Here is a 25,674-nt window from a genome sequence, read left to right as displayed (position 1 = left end):
ACTTAGTCATGCTAGAAAAGTGCTTTTGACTGAGTCAGAAAAACTATGCTGCAATTTCCAAACTGCTGTTTATAAGACATGTGACTTTGGTCACTTCTCTGTGCCTATTTCCTCATCTGTAACGTGGGAATTATCATTGTTCATTTGTATTTTCATGAAATCAAATGAAACACAGACTGTGAAAGTATCTGTTAACTGTGGGTGTTGTGCAAAGTGAGGTGTTGTTCAAAGCAAGAAAGAGGAATACTGAATGCATAGACTAACTTCTAACAAATCATGCATTTCGTGTTTCCCCTTAGGCTGCAATGTTCTTCCCTATCTTGGTGTCTCTTCCAATTTGATGTTTCGTGTGTGTTTTCAGATCACCATGTGTCTATCTCCTTCATACAACTATCACACTTTTTTTTTTTTTCTGAGATGGAGTTTCGCTCTTGTTGCCCAGGCTGGAGTGCAACGGCGCAATCTCATCTCACCGCAACCTCCACCTCCCAGGCTCAAGCGATTCTCCTACCTTAGCCTCCCGAGTAGCTGGGATTACAGGCATGTGCCACCACTCCCGGTCAATTTTGTAATTTTGGTAGAGACAGGGTTTCTCCATGTTAGTCAGGCTGGTCTTGAACTCCCAACCTCAGGTGATCTGCCCACCTCAGCCTCCCAAAGTGCTGGGATTACAGGCGTTAGCCACCATGCTGGCCACAACTATCACATTCTTATTGTCATTCTTGATTTCTATTTCCGTCTCCCCCACTAGATAACACACTCTTAATGATGGAAATTGGGTCTTTTTTGAGGGATGCTTGAGGGCCTCCCCTTTCCTTGTTCCTGCTCTCTATCAGCGCTCCCCAAGACAAGATTCCTCCAACCCCTCAGCCAGGATTTGCCAACCACCATGTCCCTAACCTCAAATCTCCTCCCCACCAGGAAACATTTTTAGAAGCGCCATTAACCCTCTTGTTTTTATATCCCCAGCATGGGAAACAATGCCTAGCAGCCAAACTGCAGTCAGTGAAAGTTGGCTGAAGGATGAATGAATGAGACAACTGAATTATCATATCTGTCTTCAAGAATGCTCTCTTTCTGCCAATCAAGGCCTCCTCTGTGTAAATCTCTGACATCCGACGGTTTGACAGTTTTGGTTTGATTATTCAAGGAGGGCCATGACTTGTATTAACTTGTGATTTTGCTGAAGAAAAAATGTGAATGAACACAGGGCCAGGCCTGGGGTCAGGATCCGGGCCCTCTTAGCCGTGTTAGGCTCCCCAGCCTCCAGCTCCTCCATGTGGCTTTGTCATTGCTGACTCTGTCACATGCTCAGTGAAGCCAGAAATCCAGACCTTTTGACTCCGAAGTTCAAGTTCGTTTTTTTCCTTCTCTCTCTCTCTCTTATTTATTTATTTAATTTATTTATTTATTTTTTTTGAGACCGAGTCTTGCTCTGTCGCCCAGGCTGGAGTGCAGTGGCGCAATCTCGGCTCACCGCAATCTCTGCCTCTCAGGTTCAAGGGATTCTCCTGCCTCAGCCTCCAAGTAGTTGGGATTATAGGCATGCGCCACTACATCAGGCTACTTTTGTATTTTTAGTAGAGACGGGGGTTTCTCCATGTTGGTCAGGCTGGTCTCAAACTCCCAACCTCAGGTGATTCGCCGCCTCGGCCTCCCAAAGTGCTAGGATTACAGGTGTGAGCCACTGAGCCCTGTCAATTTTTTTTTTTTTTTTTTTTGAGACGCGGTCTCACTATGTTGCCCAGGATGATCTTGAACTCCTTCCTAGGCTCAAGCAATCCTCCTGGCTCAGCCTTCCGAAGTGTTGGGATTACAGGCATAAGCCAGCATGCCCGGCCCCTTTCTGACAGGGTCTCACTCTGTTGCCAGGCTAGAGTGCAGTAGTGTGATCTTGGCTCATGCAGCCTCGGCCTCCCACACTCAAGTTAGCCTCCTACCTCAGTCTCTTGAGTAGTTGGAACTACAGGTGAGTGCTACCACGCCTGGCTAATTTTTTTTTTTTTTTTTTTAGATGGAGTCTTGCTCTGTCACCCAGGCTGGAGTGCAATGGTATGATTGCAGCTCACTGCAACCTCCACCTCCCAGGTTCAAGCAATTTTCCTGCCTCATCCTCCCAAGTAACTGGGACTACAGGTGCGTGCCACCATGCCCGGCTGATTTTTGTGTTTTTAGTAGAGACGGGGTTTCACCATATTGGCCAGGCTGGTCTTGAACTCCTGACCTCATGATCCACCGGCCTCGGCCTCCCAAAGTGCTGGGATTACAGGCGTGAGCCACCTCACTTGGCCTGTTTTTGTATCTTTTGTAGAGACAGGGTTTTGCCATGTTGCCCAGGCTGGTCTCAAACTCCTGGGCTCAAGCAATTTGCCCACTTCGGCCTCTCAAAGTGCTGGGACTAGAGGTGTGAGCCACCACGCCCAGCCCCAAGTTCTTTCTTTTATAGCTCTCAAAAACATTAGAATGTTCTCTCTTCTTCTTTTTTTTTTTTTTTTTTTCTGAGATGGAGTTTCACTCTTGTTGCTCAGGCTGGAGTGCAATGGCACAATCTCGGCTCACCGCAGCCTCTGCCTCCCGGGTTCAAGCTATTTTCCTGCCTTAGCCTCCCGAGTAGCTGGGATTACAGACATGCACCACCATGCCCGACTAATTTTGTATTTTTAGTAGAGATGAGGTTTCTCCATGTTGGTCAGGCTGGTCTCGAACTCCTGACCTCAGGTGATCTGCTCGCCTCGGCCTCCCAAAGTGCTGGGATTACAGGCGTGAGCCACCATGCCCGGCCCTCTCCTCTTTTTAAAGATTCTTTAGTATTATTATTATTTTAATTTATTGGGAGAGACAGGGTCTATGTTGCCCTGGCTGGTCTCGAACTCCTGGGCTCAAGCGATCCTCTCATCTTGACCTTCAAAGTGCTGGGATTACAGGTGTGAGCCGCTGTGCCTGGCCAAGGTTAGAATTTTCAAAGCATTTTGTTATCTCATTTGATTTCCACAACAACTCAATGTGGATGCAATTAGTATTTGTCCTTTACAGATTTGCAAAGAGGCTCAGAGAGTTTAACTTACTTACTGAAGGTCACTCAGCTGATAAGCAACAAAGAGGACCCTAGAAGTCAAGATCCCTGAGTCTACATAAATGCTGTCTTCTTTTTTATCATAATACAATCATTTTGGACAAGAAACCACCCAATGCATTTATTAAATATATAAAGGAAAATAAAAGATAGCATTCTTTTAAGAAAAAAAGACATTTAAAAAAAAGAAGGCTGGATTCAGTAGCTCACACCTGTAATCCCAGCAATTTGGCAGGCTGAGGTGGGAGGATCACTTGAAAACAGGAGTTCAAGACCAGCCTGGGCAACACAGTGAGACCCTGTCTCTCCAAATAAATTAAAATAATAATAATAATACTAAAGAAAAAAAAGTTCCCAGAAGGAGGGGCAAAGAGGGCATTGGGGTCAATCATGTGTGTAAAATTTGGTCTACACTGAAACTTTCTAGAGATTCAGTAAATATTAGTTGATGATAGTACTTTTTGATAGCAACTATTATATATATTGTGTATACTCTTATGGAGTCTAACATATGGTTTCCACAGTAGGGTTCAGTAAATTTGGGTGTACCAGGAGGAGACCATTAGCTAAATTTATCAGATTATGTTCCTGCCACGACAGGTAGTTGAGAATTGGGTGTATTAGTAAAGGCATGATGAGGGCTGGGCATGGTGGCCCATGGCTGTAATCCCAGCCCTTTGGGAAACCAAGACAGGAGGATCACTTGAGGCCAGGATGTTGAGACCAGTCAGAGCAACATAACGAGATCCTGTATCTACAAAAAAAAAAAGTTTTAATCAGCTGGGCATGGTGGTACACACCTGTAGTCCTAGCTATTCTGGAGGCTGAGGCTGGAGTATTGCTTGAGCAGAGGAGTTCAAGACTGCAGTGGGGCTGTGATCACCCCACTGCACTCCAGCCTGGGCAACACAGCTAGATCCTGTCTCTAAAAAAGAAATTTAAAAAAAAATGTTAGGGATATGATTTGGTGAGTGACGCAGAGAGCCAAAAGAATGGGATGCAATTCCCTGGAAGCACAACTGCTACCTGTGGGAATCATCCTGGGAACTCCCCTATTATCTGGAGATGCCAAAGGGTGGCAGTGTCCAAACTGAGGGAGCACCCAAGTGCAGGGAGACAGAATGGGCGAATGGCAAACACTCGAGCCTCCAATGCTAGGGCCCTGGCTCTGCTCCCATGCTTTCTAAGATCTCTTACATAGCTGGGCATGGAGGCATGCCTATAATCCCAGCTACTCAGGAGGCTAAAGAAGGAGGTTCACTTGAGTCCAGGACTTCAAGACCAGCCTGAACAACATGTATGTGTGTGTGTGTGTATTATTTTATTATTTATTTATTTTTGAGACGGAGTTTCGCTCTTGTTGCCCAGGCTGGAGTGCAATGGCACGATCTCGGCTCACCGCAACCTCCGCCTTCCGGATTCAAGCCATTCTCCTCCCTCAGCCTCCCAAGTAGCCGGGATTACAGGCATGTGCCACCATGCCCGACTCATTTTTTTTTTTTTCTTTTCTTTTTTACGGGCGCCTGCCACCATGCCCGGCTAGTGTTTGTATTTTTAGTAGAGACGGGGTTTCACCATGTTGGCCAGGCTGGTCTCAAACTCCTGACCTCAGGCGATCCTCCCGCCTCAGCTTCCCAAAGTGCTGGGATTACAGGCGTGAGCCACCGCACCCGGCCTAATTTTGTATTGTTAGTAGAGAAGGGATTTCACCATGTCAGCCAGACTGGTCTCGAAATCCTGACCCCAGGTAATCCACCTACCTCGGCCTCCCAAAGTGCTGGGATTACAGGCATGAGCCACCGGGTCCGGCCCTTAATCCTATTTTTAAGTGACAACACATGTCATAGAAGTATTAACTGTTGTTACTAGTACCACTGCCTGTGCCTGTGACACTTTCCTTATCTGCTAATGATTAGAAAAATAAAAAGATGTGCTTTCCCAGGCGGTTGCCGAAGATGGCGGAGGTGCAGGTGCTAGTCCTCGATGGTCGAGGCCATCTCCTGGGCCGCCTGGTAGCCGTCGTGGCTAAGGAGGTAATGCTGGGCTAGAAGGTGGTGGTCGTACGCTGCGAGGGCATCAACATTTCTGGCAATGTCTATAGAAACAAGTTGAAGTACTTGGCTTTCCTCCGCAAGCGGATGAACACCAACCCTTCACGAGGTCCCTACCACCTCCGGACCCCAAGCTGCATCTTCTGGCGGACCGTGCGAGGCATGCTGCCCCACAAGGCCAGGGAGGCCAGGCCTCTCTGGACCGCCTCCAGGTGTTTGACCATGTCAGACCGCCTCGAGGTGTTTGACAGCATCCCACCGCCCTACGACAAGAAAAAGTGGATGATGGTTCTTGCTGCTGTCAAGGTCGTGCGTCTGAAGCCTACAAGAAAGTTTCCCTATCTGGGGCGCCTGGTGCATGAGGTTGGCTGGAAGTAGCAGGCAGTGACAGCTACCTTGGAGAAGAGGAAGGAAAAGGCCTAGATCCACTACCGGAAGAAGAAACAACTCATGAGGCTACAGAAACAGGTCGAGAAGAACATGGAGAAGAAAATTGACAAATACGCAGAAGTCCGCAAGACCCATGGACTCCTGGTCTGAGCCCAATAAAGAATGTTAAATTCCAAAAAAAAAAAAAAAAAAAAAGAAAGAAAGAAAGAAAGAAAAAGATATGGCTGGGCTCAAAGCCTCCAACCCCTGGGCTCAAGTGATCCACCCAGCCTCTGAAAGTATTGGGATTACAGGTGTGAGCCACCATGCCCAACCATTATAAAACTTTTAAACCTAGTTTTTAAAATGTTTTAATTTTTAAGTTTTTTTTGAGATTAGGTTTAAAAGTTTTATAAGTGGTGTGATCACAGCTTACGGCAGCCTCGACCTCCTGGGCTCAAAAGATCCTCTAACTTAAGCCTCCTGAGTCGCTGGGACCACAGGCAGGCACCACCACACACAGCTACTTTTTACATTTTTTTGTGGAGATGGGTTTTACTAAGTCTCCAGGCTGGTCTCGAACTCATGGACTCAAGCAATCCTCCTGCGTTGGCTCCCCAAAGTGTTAAGATTACAGACATGAGCCACCATGCCCAGCCTAAAATTCGTTTTAACTAATAAAAAGGTTTTAGTGGGGAAAAAGTCAGTAATATAGCTGAGCATGGTGGTGTGCATGCCTGTGGTCTCAACTACTTGAAGGCTGAGGTGGACCAGGAGATCAAAGCTGCACCACTGTACTCCAGCCTGGGCAATAGAAAAAGACTCCATGTCAAAAAAAAAAAAAAAAAAAAGTCAGTGAGATACCACTATATATCAACAAGAATGGATGTAAATTAAAAAGACTGACAATACCAAGTGTTGACAAAGATGTGGAGCCACTAGAACTCTTATTCATTGCTGGTGGGAATGCAAAAGGGGACAGCCACTTGTACGACAGTTGGAGTACCTTATAGTTAAACATACATTTAGCATATGGCCCAGTAATCCTTCTCCTAGGTAATTATCCAAGTGAAATGAAAATATATGTCCACATAAACGTTCATACAGTAATATTCATAATAGTTAAAAACTAGAAACAATCCACATGTTCATTAAGAGAAGGGTATAGAAACAAACTGTGCTCTATTTACAAAACTAAATATTATGCAGCAATAAAAAGAAGTAAACTCTGACACATGCAACAAACAAAGGAATCTCAAAAAACATCATGCTGAGTGAAAGAAGCATAACACCAAAAAGCCCATGCCATGTGATTCTATTTTTGTGAAGTTCTAGAACTTAACAAACTGATGGTGGAAATATTTGAAATACTGTTTGCTTCTGCAGTGATGGGAAGGAGAAAAAAAAGTCCAGGAGATTGAGGTAAAAAATTCCATGAAGATAGTTGGGCATAGTGGCGAGTACCTGTAATCCTAGCACTTTGAGAGGCTGAGGTGGATGAATCACTAGAGCCCAGGAGTTCCAGACCAGCCTGGGTAACATAGGCAGACCCAATCTCTGTAACAATTAAAATAAAAAAATCAACCTTGTGTGGTGGTGCATGCCTGAGGTGGGAGGATCCCTTGAGTCCAGGAGTTTGAGGCTGCAGTGAGCCATGATCGTGCCACTGCACTCCAGCCTGGGTGACAGAGCAAGACCCTGTCTCAAAAAACAAAACAAAAAGAAGAATAAAAATAAACAAAAAATTATACAAATATTTTATAGGCTTATTTAAGGGAAGAAGAAAATGTTTTCAAAAGAGAAAAAAATGCTATGAAGAAGTAAACTGTTCCCCACTTCTCTTACCTAGTTCTCAAATAGCTTTGTTTGTTATTCAGTTTCTTCAAGTAGCTCTTGTTCCCATCTCAGCAAATTTTACCTAATTTACTGGCATCTTGATCTCAGAGAGTTGACAGTTTGACAAATGAGCTGAAGAATCCATCAGAGAAACACAGTGTGGAATAATATATCTTGCTAGCCTTCCAGATGTGTCCTAGGGGACAGAAATCAACTGGTCGCTTTTAGAAAGGAGTACTAATAAACTAGATTTATAACTAATAACACGGACCAATCTCAAGGAGATCTCAAAAGTTAAAATACAACACATAGCTCATGCGTGGTGGCTCAAGCCTGTAATCCCAGCACTTGGGGAGCTAGAGTCCGTCAAAAAAAAAAAAGTCAGGCTTCAAGACCAGCATCAGTTTCCAACCAAATCTACTACCAGGGTCAGCATTCACTGATACGATTTCAGATTAGATTAGGGTTCATAATGAAATATGTGACTTGGATAGTCCCCTAAACTTCTCTTAATTTTTTTTCCCCAGGACACATACCACATTTCAATACACCATGTAATTGACTTATTTAATGTGCCTATTGTCTGTCTCCCTGCTCCAGAATTCAGCTCCAGAAGAGCAGAGATCTGGGTCACTGTATTCACTGATGCGCACTAAGGGCCCAAAAATGATGCCTGTTGACATAGATGGTGTTCAATAACTAGTTGTTGAATAAATCAGTGAACTTCTGCCATCGAATAATTCCTATCTGCCAAATAATAATCCTATAAGATAAGAAGAGCTACCAGGGTTTACTGCATGCCAGTCCCTGGGCTGAGCACTACATACATTATCTTATTTAAACTTGCAATTTGGGAGACTGAGGTGGGTAGATTACTTGAGGTCAGGAGTTTGAGACCAGCCTGGTCAACATGGTGGAAGCCTGTCTATCCTAGAAAAAAAAAAAAAAAAAAAATTAGCCAGGTATGGTGGCAGGCGCCTGTAATCCCAGCTATTTGGGAGGCTGAGGCAGGAGAATTGCTTGAACATGGAAGGCGGAGGTTGCAGTGAGCCAGGATTGCACCACTGCACTCCAGCCCTGGGCAACAAAGTGAGACTCAAACAATAAAAATAATAAAAAAACAGAAATAAAAAATAAACTTTCAACAGCCCCATAACCTAGCTATCAGACCCACTTTGCAAACAGGAGGCTTAGAAAGGCTAAGCAAACTGTTTAAGATTGCACAGCTGCTAGGAAGCAAAGCGGGAATTTGAATTTGGACTCTGCAAAACTCCTAAGCCTGCGCTTAAACACTGTCTCACGTGACCACTAGCTAGGAGGGCTACATGTACAACACCGGAAAAGAAAAGAACAGATTTCTCTGCACTTCAATTAGAACTGGTGGCTTCTCAGCATCCAGTATCTTCATCAGCCCCTAAAGGTTTCTCTTGTTTGTTTGTTTGTTTGTTTGTTTGAAGATGTCTCACTCTGTCACCCAGGCTGGAGGGCAGTGGCATGATCACAGCTCACTGCAGTCCCAACCTCCGAGCTCAGATGATCCTCCCACCTCAGCCTCCTGAGTAGCTGGTACTACCAAGTGCATGCCACCACACCCAGCTAATTTTTTATTTTTTGTAGAGATGAGGTCTCACTATGTTGCTCAGGCTGGTCTTGAACTCCTGGACATCAGCGATCCTCCCACCTTGGCCTCCCAAAGTGCTGTGATTACAGGCATGAGCCACTGCTCCAAGTCTCACACTCACTTCTGGAAGTTGAGGTGCAATCATGAGCTTGGATCTGTGGTTTAGGGGGAAAAGCTTGAGCTTTGAAATCTTACAGTTGTGGGTTCAAATATTATTTCTCTGCTTGCTACCTGTGTGACCTTCAAAAGTTATTTACTCCTTCTGGGCTTAGATTTTTCACTAGTACAGTGGAAATACTGATGCCTCCCTCATGAAGGTTGAGAAGTTAAAGAAAATATTTGCAATAGTTATGAAGGCCCCTTCTCCTTCACATGGTCACATAAAAGAAAAACCAAGGTCAGGTGTGGTGGCTCATCCCTGTAATCCCAGCACTTTGGGAGGCTGAGGCACGCAGATCACTTGAGACCAGGAGTTTGAGACCAGCTTGGTCAACATGGTGAAACCCCATCTCTGCTAAAAATACAAAAATTAGCTGAGTGTGGCGGTGTGTGCCTGTAATCCCAGCTACTTGGAAGGCTGAGGCAGGAGAATCACTTGAACCCAGGAGGCGGAGGTTTTAGTGAGCCAAGATCATGCCACTTCACTCCAACCTGGGTGACAGAGCGAGACTCTATCTCAAAAAAAAAAAGATAAACCGAGCATGTTTTTTCCTGTTAGAAAACAAATGGGAAAAGAGAAAAAAGAGGACGTGTTTCAGATCTCCAAGGTACCTTTTCTCATCTTGTTTGAGTTTTGTTAGAGGAGGATTGGGAGCAGGTCAAGGAGAAAAAAAATGGGAGAGTTTCTCTTCAAGACTCCTCTTCCCTGCTCATGTTCCTCACATCTGCCTAACTGTGAATTTCTGTTGGGAGCAGCAGAGAGGGAGTGAGAGGACAGGAGAGGGAAGGGGAAGGCTCAGAGAGTCCTCCAAATTTGTGGTTGCTACAAAGCAACCAGAATGGTTTGTCTCTTATTGATCTTGATAGAGACTGGAGGCAGAGAAATTCTACGCAGACGGGGCAGGTCCCCAGCAAAACCCCACCTTTGAGCCAAAAAGCCTGAAACCTGAAGCCCAAAGTGAGAACTTCCATCTCTGTTTGCCCACTCTCTTCCGATTGGTTCTTTCTGAATAATGTCCTTTTACCAATCAAATGTTGCCTTTTCCAAAACTACGTATAGCCCACCCCACCCCCCATCCTGTGCCTGTAAAGACCCCAGACTCAGTCGTAGAGGGGAAGAAGTGGCTTGACTAGAGAGAGGTGACTTGACTTCAAGGAAGAGCTGGCTGGAGATGGCTGGACTTCAGGGGAGGATTACCTGTCTATCCCAACCCCTCTCCAGCTCCCCTCTCCACTGAAAGCCGTTTCCATCACTAAATAAAATTCTCCACCTCCACCATCCTTCAAGTGTCCATGTGACTTTATTCTTTCTGGATGCAGACAAGAGTTTGGGGCCCACCAAGAGCGGGTACCAAAAAAAGGCTGTCACCTGGGCCTTCTGCCCCCGCTGGCAGAGGGCAGCCATCCCACGTGGACTTGGTGAGGCAAGGGGCTCACTGAGCTGATAACACACTGCTGTCCACAGACGGTGAAGCTAAGAGGGCATCGTAACATGTCCTCTGGAGCTTTGGGGGTCACAGGCACCCCCACCTGGGCAACACCACAGGGCCTGCACAGAGCCTGTTCTTGCAGGCACCCAAGGTGGCCACGCCCCTGTTGAAAGTCTGATGAGGGGGTCGAGAAAAATCCTGCATCAACTCATAGAGTTACTTATGTATTCTGGATGATAATTCTTTTATCTGTCATAAGCATGCAAATATCTCTCTACAGTTTGTGGCTTGTCTTTAATATTTTTCTTGGTGTTATTTCTTGCTAAGTTGTAAAATTATTTATTGCTTTAAAAGCTTTAAAAAGGGAAGTAAAGCACAATGTTAGAATTTCTTTCCTTTTTTTCTTTTTTTTTTTTTGAGACAGAGTCTCGCTCTGTAACCCACGCTGGAGTGTAGTGGTGCGATCTCGGATCACTGCAACTTCCACCCCCCGGGTTCAAGCGATTCTCCTGCATCAGCATCCCGAGTAGTTGGGATTAAGTTGCATGCCACCACATCCGTCTAATGCTTTTGTATTTTCAGTAGAGACGGGGTTTCACCTTGTTGGCCAGGCTGGTCTCGAACTCCTGACCTCAAGTGATCTGTCCATCTTGACCTCCCAAAGTGCTGGGATTATAGGCATAAGCCACCGTGCCCAGCCTCTTTTCTTTCTTTCTTTTCTTCTTCTTCTTTTTTTTTTTTTCTTTGAGACAGGGTTTCTGTCTTGTCACCCAGGCTAGAGTGCAGTGGCATGACTTTGGCTCACTGCAACCTCTGTCTCTTGCCATAGCCTCCCAAGTAGCTGGGACTACTGGCATGCACCACTGTACCTAGCTAACTTTTGTGTTTTTGTAGAGACGGGGTTTCACTGTGTTGCCCAGGCCAGTCTTGAACTCCTAAGCTCATGTGATCTGCTCACCTCAGCCTCCCAAAGTGCTGGAATTACAGGCGTGAGCCACCACACTCAGCCAGCATTTGTTTTCCAAAACTAAGTAACTGGATATTTAACTGGCAAATGAGTTGTTCTGCTGTTAATTATTCTTTTATATATTTTGTGCTATTTCATAAAACAAAAAGAAAAAACACCGGAGAAAGGTTTGATCCTCTTTCCCCTTATCTCAGGCCCCAGAGCACAGCTACCCACAAAAACCCCCTTCTCTTAAACCTTCTTTAGTGAAGGCTATTGAACACAGGAGAAGAAAGCTGCATCTAAAAATGACTTGGAATTCTGGGGACATTCTTGGCTGAGACACCCAATCACAGGAACAGCCCCAGGCCTGGTTGTGAAAGAGGCTACTTGTCTCTGGGCGCCTCCATTCCTGAACCCCTACCCTGTCCTTTCAACATCTTCTCCCCCAGGCACCTGGCAGTCTCATGGGACTCCCAAAGTCACCTCCCCCAGCACCAGACACACAATAAACCCACAAAGGGAAGAGACTTACTGGAAGTAGGTTCAACCCAGTAAGGATTTACCTTTTATTTTTTTATTTTTTAAGGATTCACATTTTGCAAGTATTTAGGGAGTGGGCAAAGAAAGACTAAAGAAACAGCCAAAGCTCCTGCGGGTGGGGTCTTTCTAAATAAAGCCTTCAGAGAATGGCCAGGAGACCCCTCAGGAGGTCCTAACACGTCAAGACCCCATCTTGTTCAATATCAGAGCCCCAGTGGCAAGCCAGTGCTTGGTAGGCACCAAATATGTGTTAAATGAATTAAATGACTTGTTTTGTTCTGTGCCAGGCAGTGTGTGAGTCATTGGGAATATGTCAGTAAAGAAAACAGACACAAATTCCTCTCCTCTGGGAGCTGTTTCCCATCTATGTATGGGGGTGGGGGAAGGAGGATGAGGGTGCTGAGGACTGTCAACAAAATAAGTACATTTCTATTACATTGATATTATACAGTAAGTACTTTGGAAAAAAAAGAAAGAGAGTGAGAAAAGGAGGGAGGGAGGGAGGAAAAAAGGGAGGGAGGGAGGGAGAGAGGGAGGGAAGACAGAACAGAATTTGCAAGTGAAGGAGTGGAGGAGTGAACTTCGAGGCTACATAGGGAACAGGGACAAGGCGATGAATTCCCCTCACCCTTCAACATTTCTTGTCATTTCAAGACTGAATCTCTCAAGTTCTAAGAATACATTATGTGAAACCCGTCTCTAAAAGAAATACAACATTTACCTGATTATGGTGGTGTGTGCCTGTAGTCCCAGCTACTCGGGAGGCTGAGGTGGGAGGATTACCTGAGCCCAGGGAGGTCAAGGCTGCAGTGAGCTGTGATTGTGCCACTGTACTCCAGCCTGGACAACAGAGTGAGACCCTGTCTTTAAAAAAAAAAAAAAATTATGCTGTTTCTCGCCTCAGTAGTTCGCATATACTGTTCCCTTTGCCTGATATTTATCTCCTGTCTTTTCCACCTGGCCAAATCCTACGTGTCCTTCAAGATCCATTTCAGATGCCACCCTCTCAGCGCCTGGAGGGAGAGGTAAATTGTTACTACCTTTGTACTCCCATAATACTTTGTTGACTTCTTACTAGAAGCTCTCAGTACCTCTCCTGAGTCACATGTGTTTGTAGAACTCTTACAACAAAGGGTAAGCTATTACTATCATCACAGCTTTTAGACATATGAGAAAACAGGTTGTAACAAGTTAAGTAACTTGTCTCAGGTCATCGGCTGGATTTGGAAGGCTGGACTTTAAGGTCAACAACCCAGGCTCCAAAACAGAGCTCTTCCTATGATTCCAGGAGTGCCACCTGGCATTGGGTGATTTACATTTAAATTAGAATTTTCTGCTGCATTGTGATCAACTTGAGGATAGACACCATTTCTATTTAGTTGGGGGGAGGGGTTGTCTGTGAGGAGTTCTGGATAAATATTTGTTTAGTGAATAAAGGGATGAATTAGTCACCAACAGTTCAGGCATTCACGTGGAATTTATTTTTGAGCCTGAGCCTTCCTGTGCTCCCTAAATCTTGCCTCACAACTGACTACTTGCTACACCTGACCTCACCCGAACCAAATAATGCTGGGAAAAGGGACGATTTTGGCATTTGGCTGCTTTCTTTCCACTTAGGGCACTCTTAACTAAATTGCTTTGCAGACTGCTGGGGGAGGGTACAGGGTCAAGAGTGGAGTGACTTGGTGAAGGGGTGGTAGGGCCAGCAGCACCTGGGGCCAGAGGCCACTGCGGGGCAGAGCCCAGGGGCTTAGCCATTCTCTCCTCTGCCTCCTCAGTGTCCCTGTGTTCCTCTCCCAAACAGTAGGCAAACCTCAGATGCCAGGTCTCTGAGCAAGGCAAAAAAAAGACTAGTTTCCCCAGTCTTTCTGAAAAGGTAGAGAATATTGTTTTCTATTGGTCTCTAAGCTAATAAACGAGACATTGTATTCATCACTAAGGTACAGGAGAACTGGAAAAGAAGATGTTCTGAGGGTGACCAAGAACAAGGGAAGAGAAGGCCTTGAAGAAGGCAGCTTTCTTTTTTCTTTTCTTTCTTTCTTTTTTTTTTAGACAGAATTTCACTCTGTTGCTTAGGCTGGAGTGCAGTGGCGCAATCTCGGCCCAATGCAACCTTTACCTCCCAGGTTCAAGCGATTCTCCTCCCTCAGCCTCCCGAGTAGCTGGGACTACAGGCACGCACCACCACGCCCGGCTAATTTTTTGTATTTTTAGTGGAGGTGGGGTTTCACCATGTTGGTCAGGCTGGACTGGAACTCCTGGATTAAAGTGATCCACCCACCTCGGTGTCCGAAAATGTTGGGATTACAGGCGTGAGCCACCACATCCAGCTGAAGAAGGCAGCTTTCTTAGGGATGACTTATTGCTGTGCCTCATAGGGGCGACTTATTCCTGTACCTCGCAGGCAGCCTGAAATACATGTTGAGTGAACTAGCTGGATGTTTGGGAGGGAAATCTTTATGCTTCTGGTGGTTGGAGATAGGTGCTTTCCTTCCATATCAGGGTGAAGAGACATTTATGTTGCCTACTTTAGTTTCTCTTTTTCCTTCTTTTTTTGAGATGAAGTCTCGCTCTGTTACCCAGGCTGGAATGCAGTGGTGCAATCTTGGCTCACTGCAGCCTCCCCCCACCGGGTTCAAGTGATTCTCCTGCCTCAGTCTCCTGGGTAGCTGGGACTACAGGCATGCGCCACCGTGCCCGGCTAATTTTTTGTATTTTTAGTAGAGACAGGGTTTCACCATGTTAGCTAGGATGGTCTGGATCTCCTGACCTCATGATCTGCCCACCTTGGCCGTCCAAAGTACTGGGATTACAGGCGTGAACCATTGCGCCTGGTCTGCCTACTTTAGTTTCTAAAGAGCTTTCCAGGCTGGGCGTGGTGGCTCACACCTGTAATCCCAGCATTTTGGGAGGGTGAGGCAGGCGAATCATTTGAGGTCAGAAGTTCGAGACCAGCCTGGCCAATGTGGTGAAAACCTGTCTCTATTAAAAATGCAAAAATTAGCTGGGCTCAGTGGCACACGCCTGTAGTCCCAGCTACCTGGGAGGTTGAGGCAGGGGAATCACTTGAACCCGGGAGGCAGAGGTTGCAGTGAGCCGAGATCACACCACTGCACTCCATCCAGGGCCCACACCAACCTCCAAAAGTGCTGGGTTTACAGGCATGAGCCACCGCACCCAGCTTGGAAAACTCTTTAGAAACTAAAATAGGCAACATAAATGTTTCCTCACCCTGATATGGAAGAAAAACATCATCTCCACATTTTGAGACTCTGTCTCAAGAAAAGAGCTTTCCATATGTAGCATCTCAAGATTAAACTCAGGATTGCTGATGTTACTGATCCACTTCTTTGATTGATTCATCCTACAGTATTGAGAGTTCAGGATGTGCCAGGTACATGAAATGAGCCTCTTATGCCAAGAGGCTTGGGGCCCAAGTCTAGAAGGGGAGATGCCACAGGAAAGTGTGGAAGCAGATACAGAAGCTATGACCATTGTCTGTCAGGAAATAGGGGGGAAAGGCTCCAAAGACAGATTCTATTTGAGCAAAGTCTTGGATATTTTAGTTGCTTTTTATGGGGGCAGTTGAGTCAGAGAAGAATTGTAGCTCTATTTTAACTGAATTATCTTATTGTTCAAACATGAAAGCAATGCTGTATGTTTTAAAGGGAGGTAGAAGGACAGAGATAAAAGCCCTGAAGAATTCCATTTCCAAAGAGTCTCCTGGATAGATAAAATCTCAGCTCAGTGGAGAGGTGGGGAGAAGGGAGGGCATGGGACCCCACACCCCAGCCACTCTGTCCAGCCTAGAACGCCCAAATCCCAAACTCTAATTATACCTTCACATCGAATTCTTCCTTGTCTTTTAAAAATGTAAAACACTGGCCGAAGTTATGCATCAGGCCCTGCTGCCTCTCTGTAAAATGAAAGTGTCACACTGCGTGTTCTCTGCAGAGTTGAATCTAGTGCTCTCATTTTACAGCTCCCAGCCATATCAACCATTTTCATCTCAACAGTGTGTTATCTTGAGAGTTGAGGGTTTGTGATCGGAGAATAGGGAGTCAGGGTAGGGTGGGGATGAGTGTGGGGGAGGTTGAGAATGAGGGAACAGTATGGGGCGGGGTGGGGTGGAGAAGGAAAAGCATCTGAAAGGGGAACTTCTCCCCCACCCTCATTCTTCCCCTCTATGGAGGACACTTCCTTTCCTCCTCTAGCATCCACTGTTTCTTCACTGGAGATGAGGATAAATCCCTGCATCACCAAGGTGTTAGTTTAATGCTTTGACCCCACTAGGAGTCACGGTCTTCATGCACGAAACCCTCCACGGGGCCAGGCACTCTGCTACCAAACACAATGCTTGGGGAGAGTTTGGAAGCAAACGACACCATAAAAGAATAAATAAGTGGAGTGAAGACAATTAACTTTTGTTTAGAGTCTCGCAATTTACAAAGAGGTGAATTACTTCATTCCACGCTCAGCACAGCCGTTTGAGTTGGGCAGTGTTATTCTCCACGCTTTATGGATGGGGAAAGCAAGGCCATGTAGTTAAAACACTTTCCCAAGATTACTTGCCTAGTGATTACTAGACGTAAACAGCAGGGCACAAAGAGTAAGGAAGAAGAAGGGAGAGTGGAGAACCCACTCCTTTTGGGACAGGCAGTTCTATGGAGTCAATGACACCCACTCATTCCAATCTGAAAAATGAGTAACGCCACCCCAAATGTAAGATACAATCATGTGTGGTGTCTCATGATCCGCACCTTCCTTCCTCTAAAGATTTGAAAACTGAGTAAGGATAATATATTTTCTGATCAGAACCCCTGTTTTTCTGCCTTTGGAGCTTTCAGCACTAGCAGTTTTTGCCAATGCAGACAATAGCTACTTTAAAAAGCAGCTCCCCCTGCCCCTTGGAGGGAGGGTGGGGTGGCCAGTGACTCAGCAGACACCTGGGGGTGAGGAGAGCACCACAGTGTGGCCTGGGTGTTTGTCTGAGGTTCCAACCCCCTTCCACCCCTGGGGCCCTGCACCTTCAGGGCCCTTCAGCTGTGGCCTCGGGCCCTAGCTCCAAAGGGGCTTCCACAGAGACCTTGGGCTTGGACAGAAGCCTAACTGTAAAAATAGAACAATTAAAAATAGAAAAACAAACATAAACACTACTGCCCACTGTGTCTCTTTGTTAAAAACATGAGCGTGTTCCAAAGGGTCTCTATTAGAATTTCTTGTTCAAAGAATTTTTGGTGTTCATATCCTCCCACCTGTAGGGAAGGTGAGTTCAAGGTGACTTCCCAGAGCCTAGCACACTGCCTGCTGCTCAGCAGGTATTTACTGACCGACTGGCTCTCCCAACCCCAACTGCCCACAGCTAAGGCAAAAAAAAAAAAAAAAAAAAAAAAAAAAAGCAGTGGGGGGAAATGAAGCAAGCCCACAACCCTGCTGGTGAGTGCTTCTCTGGTAGATGCAGGTGAGTGTCTCACAGATTCCTCAAGGCTGCCACAGGACATCAACTCTTCACTTGATGTTTAAGTGAAGCTTCCGAGGCTGAGAGTAGGTGAGCTGCGGAGTCTGAGCAGCTGGAGGGCAGGCTCCTGAGGGTAGTCACCACGTAGCCAACCCAGCAGTAACCTGGCTTTGCCATTTCCCTACAGAAAGTCATTTAGCCTTCTTCCACTCAGTTTCCTCATCTGTAAAACATGAGGCGAGATGCCTATCTCAATGGCCGGTTAAAGGCTTAGATCAGACAACATGTGTGGAGGTCTCTTGGGAACTGGAAGGAGAATATGACTGCGTTCCCAGGACAGGGACTGGTCTTATTCATGTTTGTCTGCCCAGAATATACAGAGGAACACAAGAAGCACTCAATGAATAAATAATTAAAGGATGGCGAGGGGTGATTAACAGATTCTGGATGGTCCAAAGGCTGGGAGAATGTTTCAAGATAAATGGAGTAGACTAGGAGGGGGTGCTTCAGTGAACAGAAGGAGGGTGTTAGAAGTATCCCCAACAAACGTGGGGGCATCTTGGGAGTACTGAAGGCCAAAGAATATAGATCATCTGAGTGTCTCAGAGAGTCTTGTTAGCACTTGGAGCATCTTCAAGTACAGTTGCCTAGTGAAGAGGGATTTCAGTGGAACTTCAGGGGAATGGGTCTAAGCTGGATAGATTACACAGAAGAAAGAACCTAAGTTGAAAACATAAAAACATACACACAGGGCCGGGCATGGTGGCTTAAGCCATGGTGGCTTAATTCCAGCACTTTGGGGCGCCAAGGTGGGAAGATCTCTTGAGCCCAGGAGTTCAAAACCAGCCTGGGCAACACGGTGAGACCTCATCTCCACAAAAAAATTTAAAAAAGAACTGGGCATGGTGGTGTGCACCAGTAGTTCCAGCTGCTTGGGAGGCTGAGGTGGGAGGATCCCTTGAGCCCAGGAGTTTGAGGTTGCAGTGGGCAGTGATCATGTCACTGCACTCCAGCCTGGGTGACAGATCAAGACCCTGTCTCAAAGCAAAAACAAAACAGAAACGCACACACACACACGTACACATACACGCACAAGTACTGACATATGACATTCCATACAGCGCTCACTGTAAGCTGATGACCGTGTGCAACCTGAGAATGCTGTTTGTTCAGAGACCTTATCGTGGCAGTGACTTTGGCCTGCCTTGTGGGGTACCAGGCCCAGCCCCTCTACTTGTGACCCTCAACCCAGAGCTTGAGAAGACCCTTTCCGAAAGCCCATCCAGTTCTCAGTTTAAGGCCAGCCTTTTCCAGAACACAATCATAGGAGTAACCAAGCTTCATTCTGGAAGGCTCTTTCCTTCCCTGCACCTTCTCATTGGTGGAACTGTCACTGATGAGAGTGTGTGTGTGCCATTTCCAGAGGAGATGGGAATGAAGATACATTGAAATCCACTCTCCTGGCCGGGCGCGGTGGCTCAAGCCTGTAATCCCAGCACTTTGGGAGGCTGAGACGGGTGGATCACGAGGTCAGGAAATCGAGACCATCCTGGCTAACACAGTAAAACCCCGTCTCTACTAAAAAATACAAAAAAATAGCCGGGCGAGGTGGCGGGCGCCTGTAGTCCCAGCTACTCGGGAGGCTCAGGCAGGAGAATGGTGCAAACCCGGGAGGCGGAGCTTGCAGTGAGCTGAGATCCGACCACTGCACTCCAGCCTGGGCGACAGCGCGAGACTCTGTCTCAAAAAAAAAAAAGAAACCCACTCTCCTGAGGCCTCCAAGCTCTACTCAGACCCTCTGGGTGGCCTTTTTCCCTTTATTCCAGTTCAGGCAGTCCTCTGCTCAGGTGCAAATAATTCTCTCTCGCGCGCGCGCGCGCTCTCTCTCTCAATTAGCAAAATTTGAGCACACCTGGAACCTGAGAGGAAGGGACCAGTAAAAAGGGAAATATGTGATTTATTTATTTATTTAGAGACGAGTCTCAGTCTGTCTCCTAGGCTGGAGTACAGTGGCGCGATCTCGGTTCACTGCAACCTCCACCTCCTGGGTTAAAGATTCTCCTGCCTCACCCTCCCCAGTAGCTGGGATCACAGACGCCCACCACCACGCCCGGCTAATTTTTTGTATTTTTAGTAGAGACAGGGTTTCACCTTGTTGGCTAGGCTGGTCTCGAACTCCTGACTTCAGGTAATCCACCCACCTCAGCCTCCCCAAGAGCTGGGATTACAGGCATGAGCCCCTGTGCCTGGCCACAAGATGTTATTTATAATTGCAAGATTTCATCAAACACAACATGTCATCAGTTTTTTTTTTTTCTTTTTTTTTTGAGACGGAGTCGCGATCTCGGCTCACTGCCAGCTCTGCCTCCTGGGTTCACGCCATTCTCCTGCCTCAGCCTCCCGAGTGGCTGGGACTGCAGATGCCCACCACCACACCCGGCTAATTTTTTGTATTTTTAGTAGAGAGGGGTTTCACTGTGTTAGCCAGGATGGCCTTGATCTCCTGAACTTGTGATCCGCCTGCCTCAGCCTCCCAAAGTGCTGGGGTTATAGGCATGAGCCACCGCACCCGGCCTTCAGTTTTAAGATGAATAACTATTTTGTATATCACTGAGGGAGAAAAAATGTTACCAAATTATGACATCCCATTCTGATTTCAGAGATGTTAAAATGGGGGAAAATATGCGATATATTTATATCCAATATAAAAGATACTCCTATGTCCATTTGAAAAATTAAGCAAGTCATTATCAAAGTATTAGATAGCTAGTATTTAATAAATCCTAATTTAATATTACTGTGTTATAAATAATTCATTTAATCCTTGAAACAATCTTATAAGTACTGTTATCTTTGTTTTATTATTTATTTATTTATTCCTGTAGAGTCAGCAATAAGCACTATTAATATTATCATTCCTTTTCTATGGATGAGGAATTGTAGCTCTGAGAGGTTAAGAAATTTGCCAAAGTCAATGAGTAGCAGATCCAAGCTTCAAACCTTGGTTCTCGTTTCTAAGTCTACCCTTCCCCAAAACAAGTCTGTTCTTACCACTAAGAGAGGTACTGGAAGAAAAGAGGAATATCTGAGGTGATGGGTATCCCAATTACTCTAATTTGATCTTCACATATTATATACACGTGCATTGTATACATTAAAATATCACACGTACCTCCAGAATATATGTAACTATTATATCAGTAAACAGGCCAGGCGCGGTGGCTCATGCCTGTAGTCCCAGCACTTTGGGAGGCCGAGGCGGGTGGATCACAAGGTCAGGAGTTTGAGACCAGCCTAGCTAGCATGGTGAAACCCCGTCTCTGCTAAGAATACAAAAAGATTAGCCAGGCATGGTGGTGCACACCTGTAGTCCCAGCTACTCGGGAGGCTGAGGCAGGAGAATTGCTTGAACCCAGCAGGTTGAGGTTGTGGTGAGCTGAGATCATGCCACTGCACTCCAGCCTGGGCAACAGAGCAAGATTCTGTCTCAAAAACAAAAACATAAACAAAAACAAAGGAAAACTAAATGACAAAAAGATACATGCTGGCCACAGGAAAAGTTTAGCAAATAAATGAGTAAGTGGATGAATGAAGGAAATCATCAAAATTGACTTCAAGCACAGAAATTTGAATGTCTCCCTTCTGTTCCTCATTCATCTTAGGAAAAGGGTCAACATGTCTTCTATAAGTTCAAGGTAGTGGAACATTGGTCAAATTCTAAAAGAGCTAAGAAAATGAGAGTAGGGAGTGGGATCTGGTGTATGGGAGGTAAAGAAATGTTACAAAATAATCAGCATGACAATGCTGTAGCTGTTGCTCTGCTATTCACCTAACTATAGTCTAATGATTTATCAGGTATGACATCTGGGCTGTGAAGAATGACAGTGTTCTGGGAGAGACTGCCACCTATTGAATGACCATCACCACAACTGGAGAATTTTATCCAGGATGACACAAGAGGGCAAAACAGCTTCAGAAATGGACCCACGATGAGAAAGCCAATGACCTTGAGCCTAAAGCTGAATTCTTATCCAGGCCATGCAGATGATGATAGCTCAGAAAGCCTTCTTTGTAAGATGTTGAATAATCTAGAAAAGGTCTTCCTGGCCTGAACAAAGAGGATGCTGTTGAATTCCATTACCTGTGCCATGTTGCAGTCCAGGTCATTTCCATACTACACTGCTACAACCAAAGCAGAGGCAAACTGAAACCTTTCAAGGGGGGAAAAACCCAGCAATCCCTGAGCCCCTATTATGAGCTTGACAAATGCATTCACTTCACCTTTATTCATTCCATAAATATTTACTGAGCAGTTACAATGTACAACCACTGTCCCACTTAATGGGGGAACAACACCAAACAAAGGCAGCAGTCCAGGTTCCTGCTGTCAAGGAGCTTACGTTGGGGAAGGACGAGCAAACAACAGAAAATAAACAAGCACTTAGGTCATTTCAGACAGTAATAAATGCCATGAAAAAATTAAACTGGAGGCCGGGCGCAGTGACTCATGCCTGTAATCCCAGCACTTTGAGAGGCTGAGGTGGGTGGATCATGAAGTCAGGAGTTCGAGACCAGCCTGACCAACATGGTGAAACCCCATCTCTACTAAAAATCCAAAGATTAGCTGGGTGTGGTGGCACGCACCTGTAATCCCAGCTACTCAGGAGGCTGAGGCAGGAAAACTGCTTGAACCCGCGAAGCGGAGGTTGCAGTGAGCCAAGATGGTGCCACTGCACTCCAGCCTGGGCAACAGACTCCGTATTAAAAAAAAAAAAAAAAAAGGGAAAGGAAAAAAGAAAACTGGAAAATGGGATAAAAGTGGGAACATAGTTGGAGTGAGCTCAGTTTGATCCAGCACTTTGGGGAGGCTGAGATGGTGGATCAATATGTCAGGAGATCGAGATTATCCTGAAGTTAACACGTGGGTGAAACTCCTCGGCCTCTAATGGTCATTAAAATTTAGCCTAAGCAGGTGGCGGTGACTAGTTCCCAGCCACTGGAGGCTGAGGCAGGCCTGGGAGGTAGAGCTTTCAGAGCCGAGATCTGGCCACTGCATCTCTCTAGCCTAGGGTGACAGAAATGCAGACTCCGTTCCCCAAAAAAAAAAAAAAAAAAGTTGTCCTTACAATTTAAAACCTACGTATCGTTTCTTTTTTCTTTTTTTTTTTGAGACGGCTCGCCTGTCACCCAGGCTGGAGGCGTGTACGGATCTCTGCTCACTGTAAAGCTCTGCCTCCCTGGTTTACGCATTCTCCTGCCTCAGCCTCCCGAGTAGCTGGGACTACAGGCTACCACCCTCGGCCGGGCTAGTTTTTTGTATTTTTTTAGTAGTAGAGACAGGGTTTCACCATGCTAGCTAGGATGGCTTTAATCTCCTTGACTGTGATCCGCCTGCCTCGGCCTCCCAAAGTGCTGCTGCTGGGATTACAGGCTTGAGCCAATCACAACAAGCCCCTACTTAATGTTTCTCGCAGATAACATTCCTGGGCCAGGTGCAGTGGCTCACGCCTATAATCCCAGCACTTTGGGAGGCTAAGGTGGGCGGATCATTTGAGGTCAGGAGTTCAAGACCAGCCTGGTCAACATGGTAAACCCCATCTCTACTGAAACATCCAAAAATTAGCCGGGTGTGGTAATGCATGCCCATGGTCCCAGCTACTTGGGAGGCTGAGGCAGAAGAATCACTTGAACCCAGGAAGTAGAGGTTGCTGTGAGCCAAGATCTCACCACTGCACTCTAGCCAGGGTGACAGAGTGAGACATCATCTCAAAAATAAATAAATAAATAAATAAATAAAATAATAAAATAAATGAAATAAAAATAAAAATATTATTATTACCATTTTACAGGCTCTGAGAGGTATTTAGCCCAAAGTCAGTTGAAGTGAACTGTGCCCAAGTGAGTGAATAATCCAGATAGCAAGGATTTAATTATCTGCCTTTTGGAACCCAAAACCTGTCTCTCGACACCATATAAGGCCGCCCAGGAAGAGTAATATGGATAATCATTGCAGGATGTCTTGATTGGCATGCCATGTCAATGATCATCTCTATTTTGTTATGAGATTATTTACAATACCCAAATCCCTCTAGCAGGGCATATTGATGAAAGGATACCTGTGTAGGTATTTACATGGATTTGCAGAATCTGATGGTCCTTGATCTTTAAGAGTACCCTTAAGAGGGAAAAAACAAACAAAGACCCTTCAGCTCCTGCCATGTGCAGGAGTATTTTTGGCAGTCTTCTACTGTTCTTACAAATTTCAGACATTTAAAAAGTTATTTTGTTGGCCAAATCTCATCATGTTAGAGAATATGTGGACTTCCTTGTGCTTCCTCAGTAAACTGTCATTTCTACGGAGATGGAAAGAGGAGCTTTGGAGAATCCTTCGTGCGTGGTTCCTGCCAAGTCATCTGCAGGATGGGGAATATTGGATTACCTCTATAGAGGAAGAGGCTACCCTTTGTGTTTGAGGTCGGGAGGATGTTGCCATCTCTGAATGGCTAAGGCAGGGTCTTCACATTGTCAGAGCCCCTCGGACAGCCCTTGGACAGCCTGTTGCTTACTTACTCCCCTAGGAAGCCGGAAGGGACATGTGTTTCCTTACCTCCTACTGCTTTCCTCCTCCAGGGACAGGCACAGGTTCTTAGGCTGCTAGTGAGCAGAGTGGCTGGAACCACTTCAATTCCAATTAAGTCTTGAAAACTTTACAGTAGTTCCCAACTACCAAAGATGACTATGCATCCTACAATTGGGTTTAAATCAGAAGGGGATTGCTCAGTTTGACAAGCCCAGCTGCCAGCTGACTTAAAAAGCTGGCTCTTCTCAAGACTCAGAGTTAACAAGTAGGAAATACGTTGGTAACACACAGGCCTTGAGTGCATTGATGCATTATGAACAGCAGAGTGACCAGTACAGACCCAACCAATGCCTCTGAATTCCCACCTCTCATTTGTTACTTCTGCCAGCTACGTTCCTTCTGAAAAGCAAGACACTCTTTAATATGCTTTTATTGAATTTGAAAATGGTGACAGGCATTTTGAAGAAATAACCTGTTAGAAAATATAAAATAACCAAAGCAGACTCTAAAGTGCTTTTTAAAAAGCATGACAGAGTGATAATGCCAATACCTCGCTCTGCTAGCCTTCCCTGGATCATGCAGGGTTATGTTGTCTATTTGTGTCATGCTGTTATCCTTGAGGAAACAGATCCATAAAATATTACTAAGGCAAAGTTGAGTTACAGCCTGACTAAACACGGGGCTCCCCTGATAAGATCTTTCCTGTGCAAAGCTCAGTGGATTGTGCTTTTGCACAATTTCCCCTTCTCTGACCATATAAATCTTCAACCCCAGAACCGAGTGTTCCTCTTGTTTTTACATAACCTGTCTAATTTCTCTATCATGGGGTTTTGCATCAGATACAGTAAGCAGTCTTGTAATGTCCATGCACACTTTTTTTTTTTTTTTTTTTTTTTTTTTTTTTTTGAGACGGAGTCTTGCTCTGTCGCCCAGGCTGGAGTGCAGTGGCCGGATCTCAGCTCACTGCAAGCTCCGCCTCCCGGGTTCCCGCCATTCTCCTGCCTCAGCCTCCCGAGTAGCTGGGACTACAGGCGCCCACAACCGCGCCCGGCTAATTTTTTGTATTTTTAGTAGAGACGAGGTTTCACCGTGGTCTCGATCTCCTGACCTTGTGATCCGCCCGCCTCGGCCTCCCAAAGTGCTGGGATTACAGGCGTGAGCCACCGCGCCCGGCCTTTTTTTTTTTTTTTATCTGGAGTCTCACTCTGTTGCCCAGGTTGGAGTGCAGTTGTGCGATCTCAGCTCACTGCAACCTCCGCCTCCCAGGTTCAGGCAGTTCTCCTGCCTCACCCTCCCGAGCAGCTGGGATTATGGGAATCTGCCACTACACCCTGCTAATTTTTGTGTTTTTAGTAGAAATGGGATTTCACCCTGTTGACCAGGCTGGCCTTGAACTCCTGAACTCTAGTGATCCACCTGCCTCAGTCTCCCAAAGTGAGAGTGCTGGGATTACAGGCGTGAGCCATCGAGCCCGGCATGCACACTTTCTTACAAGGTTCTCCAACTGTCCTGACACTCATAATGTTTCCAAATGACTATAGCCTTTCTTCCCCCTCATATTGTTAGCATTGTTCTTTTTCTTGAGATGGAGTCTTGTTCTGTCACCCA

At 45.8% G+C, this 25,674-nt stretch overlaps 1 pseudogene; it reads left to right on the top strand.

The window, feature by feature from the left end:
* The first annotated feature begins 4,805 nt into the window (after positions 1 to 4,805).
* LOC101010137 lies at positions 4,806 to 5,672 on the top strand (annotated as a pseudogene).
* The last annotated feature ends 20,002 nt before the right edge of the window (positions 5,673 to 25,674 follow it).

The sequence above is a fragment of the Papio anubis genome, chromosome 8 (assembly GCF_008728515.1).
Source record: "Papio anubis isolate 15944 chromosome 8, Panubis1.0, whole genome shotgun sequence".
Taxonomy (NCBI): domain Eukaryota; kingdom Metazoa; phylum Chordata; class Mammalia; order Primates; family Cercopithecidae; genus Papio; species Papio anubis.
Note: the sequence above shows the minus strand (reverse complement) of the source record. Positions and strands in the feature narration are given on the sequence as shown.